This window comes from Meriones unguiculatus (assembly GCF_030254825.1).
Source record: "Meriones unguiculatus strain TT.TT164.6M chromosome Y unlocalized genomic scaffold, Bangor_MerUng_6.1 ChrY_unordered_Scaffold_25, whole genome shotgun sequence".
In the NCBI taxonomy this organism is placed as follows: Eukaryota; Metazoa; Chordata; class Mammalia; order Rodentia; family Muridae; genus Meriones; species Meriones unguiculatus.
The window spans coordinates 16338268-16346344 of record NW_026843710.1 but is presented as its reverse complement, the minus strand read 5'-3'; positions in this window follow the sequence as shown (position 1 = coordinate 16346344).

Below are 8077 nucleotides of genomic sequence, written 5' to 3'. Positions count from 1 at the left end.
TTTAACCTTTAAACATACCCAATTATTTTTTATCATATTAACCATGACCTACAGAGCATAGGATTAGTCAAAAACAAATATGATGGCCATATATACATTTAAACAAAAAATCAAAACTTTACTTACTTCCTCCAGCACTTTCATTTTAAGCACTTTCTTTTTACACTCAGCAGCTGCTAGACAACCAGAAACACAGAGACAAAAGAACAGATTCCACCAGTACTTCCTGTCTCTGTGGTAAACAAAGACCACTTGCTAGGCCTATCAAACAGGTTTTGGTACCCCGTGTCCCTCACAGTGCTATTGGGGAGTACTGCCCCACTGGGATTTAGAACGTCTCCCAAGATCCCCCCTGGTATGCCGATATGTCAGCCAGTGCACTGTGACACAACCAATCCCTGGCCACTCACTGTATATTACCTTGAGATCTCAAAAATACATAGAACAACAGAAAAGAGAAATAGAACTTGGCCAAAAAAATATACACTTACCTGGGCTTCCAATTCTCTGGCTCACGAGTCCTGCAAGGTCTTGGGGATCCAGGAGAGCCCCCAAATTATTTTGTGCCCATATCATGATACCCCAAAAGACCAGCACCAGGAGCTGAGTCCATTTCAAATCACAAGAGATTCTTTTTATTATAAATCACTACAAACTGCAGCTTGGGCTTACACCTCCCACTCCAAAGCATTGAGAGCCCACAGCCCCATGCTCAGGATAGATGGATGATTTAAAGATTCTGGTCCCTCCCAGCATGTCCAAGGCAGTGGTGATTCCTTCCTGGCAGCATTTATTGGTCAAAATGCTGCATTTTTAATTAATTGGCTATAGGAAAGTCCCTAAACCATTAATGATCTGTGTCCCTTCCTAGAGGGAAGGGCCAGTTTCCTAGCAAATGGGTATCTCTAGTGAGTGGGGAAAGAATGCACTAAGGTGGGTTCTTCCCCTTAGAGCATTAGTGGACCTCACCCAGCTAGTTCAGGCCTTAAACTTTAAAAATAATTGTTTCATCTCTCAATGACTGCTTGCTGAAGTGATATCATGGATGGTCTCTGTAAAAATATAAGCACAAGGAGCTTGCACAAGGAGCATTTTCCAAGAAGTAATTCACTGATTAAGGATATATCTGAGCAGGGAAAAGAGAAAGAAACCTAACAATTTCTGAGTCCGTTTTAGCTGAAATTGAGAAATATCAGTGAGTGTAAAAAGAGAAATGAGGGAAATAAAGATTTGACAGATGGAACTATTCAATACTAGTGTTGGCAAACCTCAGTAAGCACAGTTGCTTTGCCTGACCTGGCTGGATCGGCAGCTGTGTTCAACTCAGTGGTCAGTGAGGAACCCTCCTCGTCCTAGGGTTTAAAGTTAAAAATGTGCCTTCAGAACAGAGATTTGTATCTCTGTTATATATCGATGACCCAAGATAAGCTGTGTTTTCTGTTCTTGTCCTCAAGACAAATCCTCTAAAAGTAGTGTCAGTGCCAGGACTGCTTGTTCAGAGGTGTCATCTGAGCTAATGTTGTCTGAGGTAGCTGAGTAACCACTAGTTTATGGCTAGGATTCTCTGCTACCTAATAAGTTCCTAGAAAGCATGCCTTACAAAGTCAAACTCTGCCTTCATTTAGCAGAATCTTTTCCCCATGTTAAAAGTCACTGTAAATGTTGACATATTAGTTTTCTTGACTATGTGGAAATATATAATATACATTACACTCCTTTTCCATTGCTCCCAGATTCAAATTCCTACCCATGTGTCACACTAAATTCTTTATTCTTTAAAATACATCAATTGAAGTATGTATTTTTTCTTATATTCATTGGAACATAATCAGAGTCTCAGTGTCAAGTCCCTTAAATAAAACTGAGTTCATTCTTGCCACACCCTTGCACCACCCCCAAGAAGAAGCCATCAGTCCTGAAGAGCTTTATACTTCACTACCTTGATCACAGGTTTTCTTATATATTTATTTATTATTATTTTTTCATTTGTCTCCCCTCTGCTGCCCCTCCCCTTTCCTTCCAGTCCCACCCAGGCTGCTTCATCTACCCCTATGCCATTTCTCTAGTTCCATGATAGGGAAGGCCCTCCTCCCTCTTCTATCTGAACTTACCTTATAAATTCTCATCAGGCTGGCTGCATCATCATCTTTTATGGCCTAATTCTCAGGCCATTGTTCTCCTTGTGGCCTCAATTGCCTCTCCTTATGACACTCTTCCTGTCTCCTCTCCAGCAGGCTTTCCAGAGCCCTCAGGGTAGGGAGAATTTCATAGGGAAATCCCATTTAGATCTTTGTGTTTGAAGGTCTCTCTCTACATAATATCGGACTGTGGGTCTCTGTATGCAATCCCATTTGATGCAGAAGGAAGTATCACTTTGGAAGCAAGAATATGACACTGATCTATCCATTGAGGGCAGAGAACAACATATTATAATAATAACAACATATTTTAATTATAATATTATAATAACATATTATAATAGTAACAGCCTGGGTTGATTGCAAATTTCAAAAGGATGTCCTGGCCCAACAACCTACTTAACTGCCATCCCTAGTCGAAGATTGCTTTGGTCACAGTAGGTCGCCTATTGGAACTTAACCTCCCACTATTAGGAGATCTCCTAATAAGTGAATACATACCATATTCATCTTGCTACATTTTACTTACTTCACACAGGATGATTTTTTCCTGGTTCCATCTATTTGCCTGAAAATACCATGATGCCATTTTCTTAGCTGAATAATATTCCATTATGGAACTTTTACATTTTCTCTGAATGAAATTGTAAGTTCTGTTCTTTAAACTTGGAATTTGCTGGAACTTTAATCATTATATTGAATGAAAAATTAACAGGATAACTATGTTTTGTGTTCTGTTAGCCTAGAAGTTGATTATCTTCTTCCATTACCTGGTGATTTGAATTGCAATGTCCCCTTGAAGCTCATAAATTTGAATCCCTATTGAGAAATTGTCTGGGAAGCATTAGGAGTTATGGACTTCTTAGATAATATAATCCCTATTGGATTTATATTATAGGAGGGTGTGCTTTGAGTTCAATATGCCAATGAGAGTGACCATACAGAATGGACTCTCTAGGTCTCTGTCACTTTACACTGTTTTTTTTTTTTGTTGTTGTTTTTTTGTTTTTTTTGTGGTTGGTCTAGGTCTCTCCATTTCCGAATCTGTCCTTATAGCTATTTCTCTCTCTGTCTCTGTCTGTCTCCCTCTCTCTGCCTGCTGCTTGTGGCTCAGTATGAAAAGCTCTCAGTTCTGTTGAAGGATTACAACAAGGATTACAACATGCTTGTTGACATGACATGTTGGACTGTCTCTGTAAAACTATAAGCAAGGCCCTAATTAAAAGCTTTTTGATCAAAGAATTGCCTTGGTCAGGGAGGATTTTCCAGTAAGTAATTCAGTGACTCAGGACATACCTGTGTATTTAACAAATAATAATGGAATCTGTGATTACATAAAAGTCACATGTCAAGGAAACATGACTTTAGTAATGACCACTTAAAAAAATATGTAACACTTTTGCTGAACTAAGTGTCTTGGACACAGGAATTGTGACCTGTTAGTTGTGTGATTTCAGCTGCCCAGAATGAGGCATGCAGGGCTGCTCATCATTCTCCTAAGCAGGCTTTCCACTTAGCCTTTTTGATTACTGGCTCCTGAAACTCTCTCTGGGTTTCACCAGTTTCATGACATCATTCTCAATCTCAGCCAATCAACTCCTTAGAGTTTCTTGAGTATTCCATGGAGATGAGTACACAAACTTTCCTCAGTGTCCAGTATCTCTGACCCTGTTCACATGTGACATTTTCTTGTGAAACCCAAAAAGCCTTTATCTCATCACTTTATGCAGATCCCACACATTTACTCCTGTTTACCTCTGTGACAATCTCAAGTAGGAAAAAAAAAAACTTTATTGTTAATTTAACTAGACAGCTTCCTATGTATTGAAGATTCAAATTGAAGTGGGATTAAGGGGAATGTACTGAATGACAAGGTGGTCTTCTTCTGTGGTCTTGGATCGCGATTTTCCATGGTTGTGACTTTGAACTGTGCATTTACTGGTATATTTCCTAAATGTACCTTTAAATCCTTACTGATATAATAGGCTGGCAGAGTCTAAGGTTCCCTAGGGTATTGAGTCTTCCAGAGTAGGAAAAAGAGAAGTAAACCAGACAATTCCTGGGCCTGATTTGGCTGAAACAGAGAAAGATCAATGTATGTAAAATTATAAATGAGGGGCAATATACTCTTTGACAACTGGTGTTCAAAATTACTGTTGACAAACCTCTATGAGCAGGGATGCCTTGACTGACCTGCCTGGATTGGCAGCTGTGTCTTCCTCCATGGTTAGTGAGAAATCTTCTTGGTCCTGGGGTTTAGAGTTAAAACTAGGCCATCAGAACAGAGAAATGGTTTGGTGTTATAGGCCCCGGACACAAGAGGAGCTGTATTTCATGCTGCTGTCTCCCCCCCACCAAAAAAAAACCCCTCTAAATGTAGTGTTTGTACCAGGGCTAGTTCAGAAATGCCACCTGTGCTCATGGGGTCTGATGTATCTCAGTAAACACTAGTTCATGGCTCTGATTCTCTGATACATACTGAGTTCCTGGAAAGCATGCTTACACAGTCAAACTCTGCCCTCATTTTGTCGAATCTTTTTTTACATGTTAATAGTCATTATAAAAATTGTCAACATAGTATTTTCATTGATTATGTGGGAATTTCATATAACATACATTACCTTCCTTTTCCATGGCTTCAAGGTTCAAATTCCTACCTATGTGTCACACTAAAAATTTCTTTTTCTGTAAAATACTTCAATTGAATTATGTGTTGTTATATACTCATTGGAATTTGATTAGTGTCTCAGTTCCATGGCCCTTAAAGAAAACTGAGTTCATCCTTGCCACACCCTGACACCACAAAGAAAAGAAAGCCATCAGTTCTGAAGAGTTTTATACTTCATCACCTTGATCACAAATTTTCTTATGTATTTATTTATTTTGTTTTGTTCACTTTGTATCCCCTCTGCCGGTCCATCCTTCTTCTCATTTCCAGTTCCACCCACTCTCCTTCTTCTACACCTATGCTCTTTCTCTAGTATCCTGGAAGGGGTGGTCCTCCTCCCCCTTCTATCTGACCCTAGCTTATCAGGTCTCCTCAAGGATGGCTGTATTATCTTCTTCTATGTCCTGATACTCAGGGCTTTGTTCTCCTTGTGTTATCAATTTCCTCTTCTTTATGACAATCTTCATGTCCACCCTCCTGAAGTCTTCCCAGAGCTCTGATTGGAAATCCCATTTAGGGCTGGGTGTTTTAAGGTCTCTGTATATTATAGGACTGGATACAATCATATTTGATGCAGAAGGAAGCAACTTTGTGGTTAGAGGAACATGGCAGAGAGCAACGTATTTTAATAACAACAGCCTGGGTTGTTTTAAAATTTCTGTAGGATGTCCCGGCACCAACTCAATTAACTGCCACCTAATCACACTAGTGGAAGACAGGTTTGGCCAAAATAGATAGCCTATTGGAACTTTTTCTGCCCCTATTAGGAGACCTCAAAATAAGTGAATACATATTTGTCTTTCTACATTTTAATTACTTCACACAGGATTTTTTTTCCTGGTTCCATCCATTTCCCTGAATATATCTTGTCATTTTCTTAGCTGAAGAATAATCTGTTATAAAAATATTCCACATTTTTCCCAAAGGAGATTGTCACGCCTGTTCTTTAGTCCTTGGAATTTGCTGGGACTTTAACCAGTGTATTCAATGACAAGCTGTTAGGATATCTATGTTCTGTTAATCTAGAATTCCCTCCATCTTCTTCCGCTTCCTGGTAATTAGAATTGCCATGTCAATGTGAAGCTCATCTCTTTACATGTTAAGGCTCTGTTGAGGAAATGTCCGGCAAGTGTTAGGAGGTATGGCCTTGTTAGACTACATAATTCCTATTGGAGTTATATTATAGGAGGGTATGCTTTGAGGTTGATGTGCCAATGAAAGTGACCAGACAGAATAGAGTCTCTGTCTCTCAGTCTCTGCCACATTATATTCTTGTTTCTGTCTGTGTTGGTCTCTAAATTTCTGAATCACTTTCTCTACCTCTTTCTCTCTCTGTCTGTCATTCTCCCTCTCTCTCCATTGCCACTTGTGTTTCAGTAGGAGAAGATCTCTGTTCTGCTGAAGGGCTGCAACAAGATGACTGCATGCAGACCTGACATACTAGATGGTATCTGTAAAAATATAAGCAGGGTCCCAATTACATGCTTTTTATTCAAAGTGTTGTCTTGGTAGGGAATATTTTCTCTGTAAGTAATTCACTGCCTGAGGACATATCTGTACATTCAATGAATTATAATTGAAACTGTGATAATGTAAAACTCACATGTCAAGGAAACGTGACTTTATTAATGACCACTTAAAAGAGATATGTGACACTTTTCCTGAACACTTTTCCTGTCTTGGACACTGGAACTGACATCTGTGTGTTGTGCGTTCAGGGGCCTAGATTGAGGAATGTAAGGCTGCTCAGCCTTTCTCTCAAGAAGGCTGTCTACTTGGCCCTTTTAATAACTGGCTCCAGAAACTCTTACTGGCTTTCACCTTTTGCATGGCATCATTCTGCCTCTCAGCTAATCAGCACCTGAGAGAATCTTGAGGTTTCCATAGAGATGAGTAAACAAACTTTCCTCAGTGTCCAATATCTCTGATAATGTGCATATGTGACTTTTTCTTGTGAAACCCATCAAGTCTTTATCTCATCTCTTTATCCAGATCTCACACATTTATTCCTGTTTATCTCTGTGACAATATCAGGTAGGAAATGAAACTTTAGTATTTATTTAATTGGACAGCTTCCCAAGTAGGCAAGCTTCAACATGATGTGGGATGAAAGAGAATGTACTGAATGACAAAGTGATCTTCTACTGTAATGTTGGATCTGAAATTTATTAGGTTGTGACTTTGGACTGAGCAGTTACTGGCTTACTGCCTAAATGTACCTTCCCAATCATATTGATATAATAGGCTGGCAAGGTCTAGGGTTTCCTGAGTTATGGAATATTAAGAGGAGAGGAAAGAGAAGGAAACCAGATAATTCCTGGGACTGGTTTGCTGAAAAAAAGTGAAATATCTGTAAGTGAAAAAGGAGAATTGAGGGGCAATAAATTATTTGACAGCTGGTGCTGTTCCAGATCAGTGTTGCCAACCCTATATGAGCAAGGTTGCCTTGGCTAATCTGGCAGGATCAGCAGCTGTGCCCTACCCAGTGGTCAGTGAGTAACCACTTGTTCGTGTGTTTTACAGTTATTCCTGGGTCTTCAGGATAGAGAAATAGGTCTGCATTATGTGCCTAGGATACAAGAGCAGCTGTGTTTCCTCCTGTGGTCCTGGAGACAATTCCTCTAAACATACTGTTAGTGCTTGTTCAGAGGTGTCGCCAGAGTCACGGGGTCTGAGGTAGCTGGATAACCACACGTTTATGGCTGAGATTCTCTGCTACATTGAGTTCCTGGGGAGCCTGCCATAAAAATGCAAACAAAAGCCCTCCTTTAGAGGAATCTTTTCTCCATGTTAAAAGTCACTGTAAAAGTTTTCAACACATTATTTTACTGAATATGTGGGAATTTCATATAACATATATAATAATCCTTTTTTATTGCTCCCAGGTTCAAATACATACCCATGTGTCACACTATTTTTTTTTTCTTTAAAATACATCAACTGAAGTATGTGCTGTTCATATACTCATTGGCAACATGATCATAGCCAAGTCCCTTAAAGACAACTGAGTTCATCCTGACCATACCCTGGTACCACCCCCAAGAAGAAGCTGTAAGTCCTGAAGAGCTCTATACTTCATCATCTTGATCAGTTTTTCTTATGTATTTATTTATTCGGATTTGTTCTCTTTGTATCCCCTCTGATGCCCCCTCTCTCATCTACTTCCAGTCCCACCCTCTTTCTTCTACCCTTATGCCTTTCTCTAATTACCTCTTTCTATCTGACCCCAGTTTATCAGGTCTCATTAAGATTGGCTTCATCATTTTCTCTT